The sequence below is a fragment of the Vidua chalybeata genome, chromosome 6 (genome assembly GCF_026979565.1).
Source record: "Vidua chalybeata isolate OUT-0048 chromosome 6, bVidCha1 merged haplotype, whole genome shotgun sequence".
Classification (NCBI taxonomy): domain Eukaryota; kingdom Metazoa; phylum Chordata; class Aves; order Passeriformes; family Viduidae; genus Vidua; species Vidua chalybeata.
Window position 1 is genome coordinate 40,972,462 of NC_071535.1, and position 13,448 is coordinate 40,985,909.

A 13,448-nucleotide genomic window follows, 5' to 3' on the forward strand; every position below is an offset into this window, starting at 1 on the left:
CACAACTGAGCAGAAACCCCTCTTCTGAAAGCATTTTTGGATCCCTGTTTGCTGGAACTTGATATATAAGTAGCTGAGCATTTTGTCTCCAGAGAACATTGCACAGAGGGGGAGCTGCTGGTTGTTAAACAACAAATCCAGTTCACTGGAACACACAGAAAAGATTAACAGGCACTGTTTATCTCTTGGATTTTATTTGTTTTCTTCTTGTCCCAGCTAACAGCAAAAGAAACCTGACCTCAGCTCAGATATAGCCCCACAGAAAGCATGGAGAGCACAACGTGGGGCTCAAAGCAGGCTCAGTGGTGTAACCAAGGGCAAAACAGATCACACAGGACACTTTTGGATGTGCATTATCATGCTGCCCATCTGCACAGCAAGCCTCCCAGAGCCCAGCCTGACCTTCCTAGTTCTTCCACAGCCTGGTGCTATCAGACATCATCTTTCACAGTGTCACCTGTGGTTTTCCTAGGATACAGAGCAGTATCTGTTTCCACAGCTTCTCACGGATTCAGCATTGCTGTGCATCAAGTGTCAACAAAGATGCCCCCACTGTCCAAGAATTCACCTCTGTTTTCTTCCAATCTTACACTATTTTCCTGCCACCTTTAGCCTTCCTGAAGACAGAATGGAACAGACAGTTCTGACACCTTCATATTGCCTCCAGCAAGAATCCTTCCCAAAAGGCTGAAGTTTTTTGGAAAAAGTAGCACTTACCTCACCTGACCATTCCAACCTTAAATATTTGAGCACCAATGGTCAGAACCCCAAATTACCATAAGGTAATGCTGTTCTGATTTTGTTTTAAGGAGAGAAGTGGAGTGGCACATGAGTGATTATGATAAGGGCAATATATTTACCATTTCTGTTCTTTATTTTCCATCTCAAAAGCCTTAAATGCAACTACCCATGCCTTCTGTTTTCCTCCAAGAAAATTTGCTCCTATTAACAGCCCTCTGCACATTCAGTCTGGTCTTTGTCTTGCTAGTTGTGCCTCTGCTCCAGCAGGTACATGAAGTGTGAGAATCCTGGGGTGAAACCTTGGCTCAGAGGCATGTTGTGACAGTGGCTGTGCAAGACAAGAGGAGCTCTAACCTCCTGCCTCAGCCTCGATGGGCTGACAGGTATATACCATGATGGAGCTGAGCCAGCAGGAGCCCAGCCCACTCTGTGCCTTAGCAAAACCCACCTGAACCCCTCAGTTTACTCATGGTCACTTCAAACTCCCGGGCCAAGAGAAGACCCCCCAGCCCAAAGAGGTATGAAATCAAAACCTTAGATTAAGTCCTTGTGAGATTGCTGCTAAAACACAATGTGCATGATCCAAGAGCAAACAGTCATATTTGGAGGGCTATTTGTGCTCTTTTTATGGTTTTCAGTTTCAAGAATCAAGGGATAAATCCCTTCTCAGCAAGCCAAGGGCTGATTTTGACTTGTCAGAAGTGCCTCCTTGTGCCACCACCATTAACAGCAACCCCTTTCCCCTCTGGTTATCTCTTCACCACTAGCCAGCTAATATCCAGTGCTAATTATAGAATCAGCTAGGTTGGAAAAGACCTTTGAGATCATCAAATGCAATCTATGACCTAACACCACCTTCTCAACCAAATCATGGCACTAAGTGCCACATCCAGTCTTTCCTTAAACACCTCAGATACAATGACTCCACCACATCCCTGGGCATCCCATTCCAATGCCCAATCACCCCTTCTGTGAAAAACTTCTTCCTAATGTCCTTGTCCCTAACAAGAGGATACATACACAGTATTCAGATGCCAGGAAACCAGAGGCTATCCCACCTCTAAAATCCCAGTGGCATTTCAGTTTGAGGTCTATACACTGGCCATCCCTAAGAGCCATGGCCACTCATGCGCCATGGACAGTGCCAGAGGCTGCAGGTTCCTCCACAAGGATAAGTTTTCACTGCCATGCGTAGTGCTGGCACTCAGGTTTCAATGTGCATTGGAGTTTGCACATGGCTTTCTATGTGCTGCACAGGGCATCTCTGATCTTATGGATTTCCATGTGGAAGCACATGGAAATGTGTGCACAAGGGCATGCACTAAGTGCACACATTTCTGGATGGCACACAGAGCTGAGTGTGTGGGTTGGGTAGGTACTGATGCAACAGTTTTCTCTGCAGCTCAGTCTGGCCACAGCAGCCCTAACTGCAAAGAGTCTGTCTTCAGCTGGCAGCTCTGGCTTTGGCAGGGGCCAGATAAATCCTCTCCAGCAGCACAGCCACCCCACAGCAAAACTGGGCTGGAGGCTGCTTCTCTCATGGAGCTGCTTGTGCAGCTCATCTTCTGCTGCACACAAAAGCCACCTTAGGGTACCCTTTGTACTCTTTGGAAGACAAACCCTATGCCAGGGGGACACATTTTGCATTCAGCATACAGATGTAGCACCAGGGTAAACAAAGCTGTGGGTTTGTGTTTGTGCACTCAGGCAGGAGTGCATAGGATGTGCTGGGTTTGTGTTCCAGTATCTGTAAATGGTGGATAAAACAAGAAGGCCTTGTGATAGGTTGTAACCCATGTTTTACAAGGTTTTACAAGGTGGGCTTGTGTGGGTGTTTAGGTGTGTTTGCAGGTGGCTGAAGGATCTCCAAGGAGCAGTGAGAACAGCTGGGACTAGCACTGTATTAATGATGCTGGAAAAGCAACACAAAGGGGTCAGAGCTCTTCCTGAGTTTTCATCAGGTTAAAGCATCCACAAAGGCAGGCAGGACTGAGGCATGCTGAGTGTAGGTGTCTGCATGGGAAGGCTTTAACCAGACCTGTGGCCCCCTGGCTCAAGAGCGAGCAGCATGCAAAAGGACAGAAGAGTGTCTGTGAGTGTCTGTGCATGGGCTTCTCCCATGTTCACACACAGCCTCCCGCAACACATCAGGTCCTCCTGCCTTTTGCTACAGCAAGGGAGCCTTAAAGCTTTCCTAGTATAGCAGCATTAAATAAAAAATCTCAACAATATTTTTTAAAGTCTGAAGGTTCTGACAGAAACACTCAAACAGTTTTACAGGAGTAATTGCAAAGGTCACCTCAGTCCGCTGTCTCTGCTGATGTGCGGCAGCAGCATTTCCTTCCAGCCCTCTGCCTTCACACCAGGCTCTCTTTGCCAGACCTGAAATCAGCAGCAGCTTGAAGAGTTAGAGGCAAGAGCAATTCCCCCCTGAAAATTGCTGTCTCTCAGGTGAAACAAACAAAAGCAGAACATTTTGAAAATTTGACTTTTTCTGTCATTTGGGCATCTCCAGCTGCCCTTTTCCCCCGGTGACTCTCCCCAGATGGTCCACCCACTTTCCCCTGTGCCAGCAACTTTCTTGGCAGCACTGCCTCAGGAGCTTGCACTGCCCCAGGGTGGGGAATGGGATGCCCTCATCCAATGCAGACAAGAGAAGGACAGTGTCAGTCCACAGAGCCTCCCAGGAGACACTGCTGCAGTACAGGCACAATTAGATTTTTCCAGTTTTAATCAAAAGCAGGCATTTAAGCAGGGTTAAAAAAAAAAATCAAGACAGCAGAAAAAATATACAAGCAATTTCCTGGCCAAAGATAAAGAAAGAAACTCCACAACATTTTGACAGAAAATATTTACTTATTAATATTTTGATTTAACTCTGTGTGTTGTGGCAGCCAGAGATAGGATGAGACATCTCTGTAATGCATTAAGTATGACACAGAGGATTTTCAGGCACACACAAGGTGAAGCACGTGGAAGGCCTGATTCTGGCTGAGGCTGCATCATGGGAACTGTGAAATGAGGCTGGGGATGAGGGGAGAAGCCTCATCCCTCTCCAGGGCACAGTCATCCCTGAGCAGCCTATGTGATGCTCCCATCTCATATAGATGGAAGCCGCTGGCCAAAGCATCTGTTGGCCAGGACACTGCTATGAGAGCTGCTTTCAGATCAGTGCCACCAACAAGCAGAGAGAGGTGGTAAAAATAACCTCTACTTGGAGAACTGTGATGTACTTACAAGCTGCTAAGAAGGAGGCTGAGCCTGATGTGATGTCCCATTTGAGCAAGCATCAGGCTGAGAGAGAGACAGCAAAATGGAAAAAGTGAATCTGCTGGGGTACAGAGACAAGCAGTCTCTGGGCTTTAAATCAGAGCTGAGAGCACAGGGAAGATGGGGGAGAAGCAGGCACGCAGTACAAACACTAAGCAGAGTTACAGCTTTCCGTGAAGTTTGTTCCTTTTGGGATGATGGCAAAAAAGAGCAGAACATTGTGCAATGGGTGGGGCACACGGCTGTGGGAAGAGGTGCTCAGCTCTCCAGTCTCAGCACTACATCCTCAGGGCAGGTTATATTCAGCTAGGAACATCAACAAATCAGAGCTTTACAAAACAAAATGTACTTGGGAAAAGCTGTGCTAAGAATTGTGTCAATCGTATTTGTATTTTGAGGAACACACAGCTGAAAGAGATAGCTTTCTGTGGGCTGGACAGTGTATACTCCTTTAACAGCCTCAAACTGGTGTTTCAGAGGGACACAATGGCAGAAGGTGTGAGAAAATAGTCCCCAAAGATCCTGAGTCTTGTCCTCCTTTCCACACAGCCCTGCCAATGTGCAGGGAATGAACTGGGACAGCCCAGGAGGAGCTTGGCTTGCAGATCCCAGTCTGCAGCGAGCCCAATGAAGCCCAGAGGAGCCAGCTTGCTGCAGTCTGGCCTGGTGGGTTTTCCTCAGAGACCTCAGTTCAGCATTGTCTTAAGAGGTTCACAGAGGACAAGGCAGCATGTTGAAGGCTTCAGATCACAGAAGCCTGAGTTGGATTTGATGATCCTGGTATGTCCCTTCCAAATCAGCATATTCTACTACTCTATAATTCTATAAGCCTTAAGGATGGGCAGGATCCAGAGGACTCCCAAGAGCCTGTGGGTGGGCAAGGGAGATCTGGACACTCCCTTTCTTTAACAGCATCTGGTTTGTTTAAAACCTGAACAGTATTTTAAAAAAAAAAAAAAAAAAAAAAAAAAAAAAGAAGAAAGCCTGAAGGCCCTGTCACAGAAGTGCAAACAGTTCCTGCAGGGAGCCAACAAGACCTCCCAGCTCCAGGGGCTTCCATAGGGAATTCTGCTATTCTGCTCCTGCCCGTGGTTCACCAGAGAAAACTGCAAACAGCAGCAGCCTTCCTCTTCAGCCTGCCTCCCACTCAGATGGCCCTGACCTTCTGAGACTGTAAATCAATTCTAAAATGCAAGGAAACCACAGGCACAGGTCTCCTGGGGAAGCTGAGCAAAGAAGGGACTTGGAAAGCTCTGAGCAAAAGGGTCCAATAGGTTCAGCAATGCAAGGACCTCCTCCAGATTTTCACTAGCCTGGTCAAGCCTAGCAGATAAGAAGCAGGAAATACGTCAAATCAAGCTACAGAGATCAGCCAAGACCTTCACACGTGTATGAGTTTGTTTGTGTAGGAAGCAGGGGCATCACACAGTGATAAGGGCTTTCAGCCCATAGTACATGAGCTAAGAAAGTACTTGATAAAAATAGGCACTGCACATTTGGCAACAGCAGGGAAAAGCAGAGTCCTGGCTTTTCTTGTACAATCCCAGTCTACCTGTTATTATTGTCTGGGCTCCAGCAGCAAACCCTGAGCCAGAATCTGGGATGATTTATTCCTCACTCAGTATCATTCCATTTATTGAGTGGAGTTACTTAGTCATTGCAAAATTTGGCCCAATTATTTGGACATCTATTTTTTTTTTAATCTTGCCTCTGAAATGTTAACCCTGCAGCTTATGAAAATAACCATTTCTCTAGTAGGACCAACATGGCATTTGGAAAAGAACCATATGCTAGCACTCAAATTCTGCTTTATTTAGATATGTTCTGGAGGTGGTGCCTGATGCGCATTTGAAGATCAGTCTCCAATGCCTACACAGGAATTAAACACTGGCTAGGAGATAAAGCTCGTGTCCACAGGGACACAGACATGGCAGAACAAGAACAGAAATCTTGTCTTTTCTCTCATAAATCTGAATTTCCAATCACTTGAAAACAGACAAACCTGTCAACACAAACACACAGAAATGCACACACTGGGCACGGCATTGCCACGGGGGCAGAGAGGAGCAGCACAGGGACGGGCAGCCTCTCGCTTCAGTCCACCCGCGGTGGTGCCCTGCCAGCTGGGGGGGTCAGTGCGACCAGCCTTGGAGGGGGGGTCTTAGCTCCTAACAAAACTGTCCCTCAGTTTTGGGTGTAACACAGCATCTGTGCAGCAAACACTGCAGCCTTGAACACTTCCTTCCATGGCAGGTACCTATAATGCTCTTGGAGGGACCATGCCAGCACTAGCTCCCTGCTGGATTCCTGGAGCTGTTGCTTCACCACAGCCATGAAAAATTCCTCAGCCAAGAGTCTTCCACCGCCACTGGGGGAGCATTGGCAGGCGATCAGCACCCCTGGCCTGCCCTTGCTCTACTCAGACAGACGGCTGTGGGCACAGCTGTGCTGCACAGCTGGGCAGCCACTCAGGGGTGTCCAGAGGCTGCTGCCATTTGGATAAAAGCCCCTCATCCCAGCTGTAATTGTGGCCATGTGCAGAGGCTGCAGGGAAGCACTAGTGCACCACTCAGGAATACCCACCTGGCTTTTGGACACCAGGGGTCTGGAGAGCCTCTGATCCTCATCCCCATGTGATCACTACTAGCTCTGCATAAACCTGTCTCCTAGGAATCTGCCTAACTGCATTTTGAGTGGGCTGGTCCTTCTGGCATCTTTGACAGTGAATTTTGGGATTCTGTTACTCATTGTGCAAAATAAGTATTTTTTTTTGTTTGTCCCATTATTCATTGCACAAAATAAATATTTCCTTTTGATTGTCCTAAACCTGCTGTCCAATAACTTACACACTGCTCCAGCTTTTGTATTGTCAGAAATAATTAAGAAGATCCTCATTGATCTTCAAAACCTATTCCTGCATCTCCATCCTTTCTTCATGTTTGGGTTAGTTGTTTTTTTTTTTTTTCATGAACAAAAAGGTTCTACTGTTAAATTTCTGTTCAACAGCAGGAAATATAGATTTTTTTTTTTAATTACTAGGCCTAAACAGGATATTCACAATACCACACCAATGTCATTTTAGACGGTTGTCAGATTAGGATTTTTGCTTTGCTCTTGATTTCTTTCTGTCATGGTTTAACCCCAAAAAGCTACCAAGCCGTATACAGCCACTCGCTCACTCCCCACCAGCAGGTTTGAGGGGGGAATTGAAAGAGTAAAAGCTGGAAAACTCATGAGTTGAGATAAAGACAGTTTAATAGGGAGAGTAAAAGCCACACACACAAGCAAAGCAAGGACTTCATTCACCGTTTCCTGTGGACAATTCACTAATTCACTGTGGACAAGCAGGCATTCAGCCATCTCCAGGAGAGTGGGGCCTGATCATGTGTAATTGTTACTTGGGAAAACAAACACCATCACTCCAAACATCCCACTCTTCCTCCTTCTGCCCCCCTTTATATACTTAGCCATATGGTCTGGAATATCCCTTTGGTCACTTGGGGTCGCCTGTCCTGGCTGTGTCTCCTCCCAGCCTCCCATGCACCCCCAGCTTCCTCACCACCATGGCAGCATGGAAAGCAGAAAAGGCCTTGGCTCTGTGTGAGCTCTGCTCAACAATAACAAAAACATCTCTGTGTTATCAACCCTGTGCTCAGCACAAATCCAAAACACAGCCCTGTACCAGACACTTTGAAGAAAATTACCTCTACCCTAGCAAAAACCAGCACACTTTCCTAGTAATTGTCAACATTCTTATCACTTAATAGTTGCTGAGCAGCAAGTTGACTTCAGACTACCTGCAATGACTCCAGAATTTCTTTTGTCATCAATAATTGCTCTTTTAGACTAGGTTGTCTTGAATATATAGTCAAACATGGCTAATTTACAATGTTCCAGGGAACAGAGTTAGTTTTTATGATACTGTCTTATTCTCCTTGAGTGTTCACTTTAGTCTCCATTCAGGTAGGGGTCCAAAGACTTTCTAGTGAGCATAGAACATCTCTTTCACTGTGTTTCCAAAAGTTTATAGCAGAAAATTCTAGACTTTTTACAAGCAATTCTTCAAAATCTTTTTTTAAGCACTTCTCTTTATGATTTCACATTTAACATCCAAGTATCTATCTATGATCCTTTCTGTTTTCTCCCTTTGGACATGACTTATGCTTTTTGCAGGTTATCTTTTTACTTCTAATAATATTCTTTCATCTACTATTTAACTATGCTAGCTATTTTTATACTTTTTGAAAAGGCTTTCTGGTAGTTTATCCATTTATCATGGACTCCGAATATCCAGAGCCTAGATATCCTCAAGCTTTTTTTACCCTTTGGGGTTCTTTTAATTTTCATCCTTGAAGCTAAGAGTTTAGTGTAGAGGATGGGGGAAGGAAGTTTCACCCTGCAGAGCTAAGAAATTTGAATGCTTGATTATCTCTATTGCAAAGTGCCTCTTCATTGCATCTGTACATCCACCGAGCAAAATCAGGAGCTCACTGCAGCTTGTGGGTGCTCAGACTTATTGCTCTAGGAAGCACTGCTTAAAAGAACAGTACAAAACCAGCATCACTATCACGCCCTTTTGTAATATTTACTCAGTCTGTGTCAAGCTAAGTGAAACCTCTTGTTACTGCTTTATTGCCTACCTTTGCACACTGTCTTTCTGTCAGAATAGCTCATTCATTGCAATATCCCCTCTGGGTGCTCAGTTTTGGAACCTGGCCACATACAGATACTATGGAGACAGGACATCACTGCCCATAAGGACTCTTGTGTTACTTGCTGGCACTGTTTAGCTCAGGTTTTCCTTCACTGGCTGACCCGGTCAGCCACCATGCATCTGGATGTGCAGCTGGTCAGCTCCTTTCCATTAAGCCCCTGAAGCAACCACATTTCAGCTCAGGCACGATGATGCTCTCTTCCCTCAGATATTTACAGGAAGCCCTCCATCCTCTCTGATTCAGACTAACATTCATACCAACAAAACAGGCCCTTTCCTAATGTAGAGACACCATGGGATCCCTGCATAGCAGAAGGAGGAAAGGCACCAGTCTTGGGTTCCTGAGCAAGGGACACCTGAGAAGGCCACATGCAATCCCAGTAATGTGTAAATACCATTCATCCACTTCCTCAGCCTGAAATCCAGTTCACCAGCAGTGGCAGAACACTGTTTTCTCCCCAGTTCCTATAAATATCTTCTGAGCAGCCAAAAGAATGTTTGTGTCCCCAGTGAGCAAGTGCCTCTGGCCGGCCAGGAGCTGCACACAGCCTCTGACAGGTGACATGGGACATGGTTTTAAAACAAAAAAGCTCAGGTTAATGTTGGATATTAGAAAGGAATTGGTTACTGTGAGGGTGGTGGGAGCCTGGAACTGGCTGCCCAGAGGACTTGTGAATGCCCCATCCCTGAGAGTGTTGAAGGCCAGGTTGAATGGAGCAATCTAGTCTAGAGGAAGATGTCCCTGCCCAAGGCAGGGCAGCTGGAACTGAGTGATCTTTAAGGTCTCTTCCAAACCAAGCCATTCCATGACTCTATGACTCTGGCCCAGAGGGCCTTGGACCCTGTGCCAGGCTCTCCAGCAAAGCAAAGCCTGCTTCCTTGGCACAGGTGATCTCACCAAACAGCTGGGGTTTTATAGACCCTGACATCACATTGCTAGGCACTTGTCCTCTGAATAAATCCATGTCCTTCCCATGGCTCTTCTTTGCTGTCTTAGCAGGCAGGCCACATCCAATTTTGCTCTGAGTTTGGGTATTTTTGTTTTCACTCCTCAAATGACAGAGGTCTGTCCTTCCAGGTTTCTGTGCTTCTGCATCTTTCTGCCCCCTTAAAAACCAACCATCCAATCTGCCTCTAAAGCACAGGGAACCTCAGAACATCCCAGCCAACAAATGCCAGCCACTTGAGCCAGTTGAAATACATCCAACTTCTCTTAACAGCAAATGTTTAACAGTAAGCACATGTGATAACCTATGTGTCCAATGCTGCTTTCCTTCTGTTTGCTTTTACATACAGAACAATGAAAAAACCATGTTAACTTGCTGAATTTCCCCAAAGCATTCAAGTCATGAGATTGAAATTCCCTCAGACATTAGAGGTTGTTGTGAAAAGAGCCTGAAATGTATCTTTAACCATCACAGTCAGGATCTCCAAATATTTCTCCAAGGGAAAACTCTCACTTGCAAGAATCCAAGATTAAAAGTAACAAGCAGATAAACATCCTTCACATGGTTTTGTATTAGCCAAGAGCTGTTTCACAAGCAAGCTGTGCTGCCTCTCTCCCTCTCTCCTTTCTCACCAATCCCCTTCTCTCTTGCCCAAGAAAGGTAATTTTCTTCACAAGGAAGGAAAAAAAAACCCACTTCTATAACAACAGTGTTTTAAATCACACTAAAGAAGAAAACTTCAACCTCTTTAATGCAAGCATTTCCAAACAAAGAATCTCTATTTAGGACAGAGTAATAAATTACTGGGGTAGATCTTGTTTTATTTGATCAGATCCAGGTGAACCTCACCTTGGTTTCAAAATAAGTCTTCTGCAGTCTCATATTAGTATGGACAGACAGAGGAGACGAAGGAAAGCCCCCTTCCCTCTTGCTCCAGTTTCCCCAGCTTTTCACCATTGCTGCTGTTGGCTCCTGCTCCATGTGGGTGAAGGGGACAGATGTCCCAGCCAAGGGCACATACATCATTCACACTGCTTCCAAAACACAAGGATGGTTACAGTTGTGGAAGGTTGTGTGAAACCTCAGAGTATCCTGAGCATGATGGAGCAGGGAAGAAGTGTCTTGGACATTTCAAGCCAGTCCAGAAACATGCTCAGCAACATCAGCAAATAGTATGAATGCAACAAGGAGCAAATCCAGATTGACTCCTGAGTACAGCTGAGCCAAAGCCAATCTGACACCAGTGCAGCCAAAATCAGGATCCGTCCCTAAGCTATTTGTAACATACCATGGCATTTTCTAACACAGGAGTCACAAGTGCATAATTACCAACTTTACACATGTAATAGCCTTAAAGCTAATACTCTGGCACAAGAAACGGTTACATGACTGATTTCACAGCTCTCAGTTTTGCAGGAAGAATTTCCTTCTTACCTGTGACCAGTTAAGTAATTGCACTGCCAATTAAATAGCTGGCAGTGCTTTGTTGTACAGTCAAAGGTTGGCCTGCTCTGCTACTAGCAGCACTCACTCCAGACTACACAGATCAGGCACAGGGACACACACACATACATGTGGCAAGATGCTGCTTAAGAATTAATTCATTCCCACAATTAATGAATTCTTCCAAATTCAGTCACCTGACTTCAGGCTACTCAAGGAGAAGTCCACATACTACTTGGTAAAGCCCTCAAGGTTGACCTGGTGACCTCCCTGTCCTGTCACTAGCCCCCTAGTTCAAGAGAATGGAGATCTTCTTGCTGTGTTGTTACTGAACACCTGATTATTTTCTGCTCAGCATGTAATCTTGCATCTTTACAGCTTAAAAAATACCCTAAAGCTAGGAGCCAGCCTTGCTGAAACACTGCTTGCAGCTTGCACACTCTATTTAGGATGGCTGTGAAAAGTCAAACTGTAAATCCATCACTGCACCATCACTGCACAAACAGTCTGAGCTCTGTTGAGGGATTGTGGGTTATCTGCACCTCCCCAAGGTTTTTCTCCCCACAGAAATGCATGCCCAATGTACAAAAGACAGCCCAGGCTGAGCCATGCCATGGGAGCTGAGGTTCAAACAAGGCTCGACGCAGCCTGGAGAACCATGCTGGTCTCTCTGGTGGTGGCTCAAAAGCCTAAGACCAAGGGCCTTGAAGGCTGAGGTCCACACAAGCTGCCAGGGAGCCAAACCTCATGGAAGGCAGCCAGCAAACTGCTGGCACTGCTGACATTTGAGAAACCACAGCAACCAGATTTGCTAGAGCTCACTCATTGGCCTCTCTTACACTGCAATTTGTTTGCTGTCAACCTGACAATTAAATAGATGCCTCGGTTTGTGTTTTGTCCCATGGCTCTGCTGGCACTTTGGAGGTTAGATAACAGCAGTGTGGTGCTTCTTACCAACAGCAGTGCCCCAGTCTGTCCACTGTGCTCCTGCAGGGTCAGATCCCCAGCACTGATAAGGGTCATCATTAACCAGCTCCTAAAGCAAATGCATTTTCAGGATCCCAGCACAAAACCCTGCAGGAATTGCAAGCACCTTCTCATATTTGTTCCTGATAACAGCTCCACTCTGAAGTGTTGCCAGTGAATTATTGGAAATCCAGGGGTAAGAGAAGTTATGCAAGAGCAGAACTGGTGCACACACAGCTAGGAGAGGAGATTGTCCTCAACCTCTTGAGGTGGACACTAAATTGCACCCAGAAATCCTCCATTAATTACTGAACAAACCTAGCTAAAATGATTGCAAAAAGAACAGAAAAAGCTTTCTCATAAGATGAACAGAGAGGATTTCTTTTTCCTGATTCTGGTAGAGCAAAGATACTTCACTGTTCACAGATCCCCTCTACACTGATCAGGCCAAAATAAGGCATGGAGGTACAGACCCCCCCACACCAGCATGATGAGCTTTACAATAACACAGCATTTAAAAACAAGCACATGGGAGAAATGCTGACAGGCATGGAGGGGACTGGACACAAAACAGAAAGAGAATAAAAGATTTGCTTTTAAGTTCAAGTTTTTACTGACTGGATGAACCTCTTGACACAAGGAGAGAATGATTTATACATAAAGTGATATGAGAATAACAAGCAGTCCCATTAAAGATAAATTCTCCTGTGCAATTTCCTGTAATTTGGAAAAAAATAGTGTTGAAGACACTCCTGGGGTGCTCAGTCTCACCTCTGCCCTGAGAAACATCCTGCTGCACCATAAGCATTTGACTTCCAGCTCCTTCCTGTGCAGACATGGAATGCTCATGCCTACTCACTGCCATGCTTCACTGTAAGTGGCATCTGTTGGATGCTTTTAAGCTGTGAATTGTTGAAAGGAAATGTACAACCCACATCTCAAGCCTAGGGAGCAGATGACAGACTCAAACCCCTTTGATATAGTCATTACCCTCACTAAAGTGAATGTAATAAGTCTTCCTGCAATCCTTACAGGACAGATAGACACGATAGTCATGACGTTAAAAAGTACTGCACAAGAAACCTTCAAAATTAGCAGCACAGGAAGACTAGGAGGGACGTTTATTTTTCCAGCTGCATTCAGGAAGGCCTCTGCAGGACATAGCTAAATCACCCTGGCTTTTCACCCTTTCGCCTTGATTGCAACTGTTTGGAAGATAAACACTAGCCTATCTTTAGCATTGACATCTCCCATGTTATTTGCTCTGAAATGGAACAGAAAAATGTCAATGAAGAGAAACTCATTTATTCAGCCTAACCACTGGAATATGACATTTTCCTCAAACATGCTACATCAGATTTTCAAAT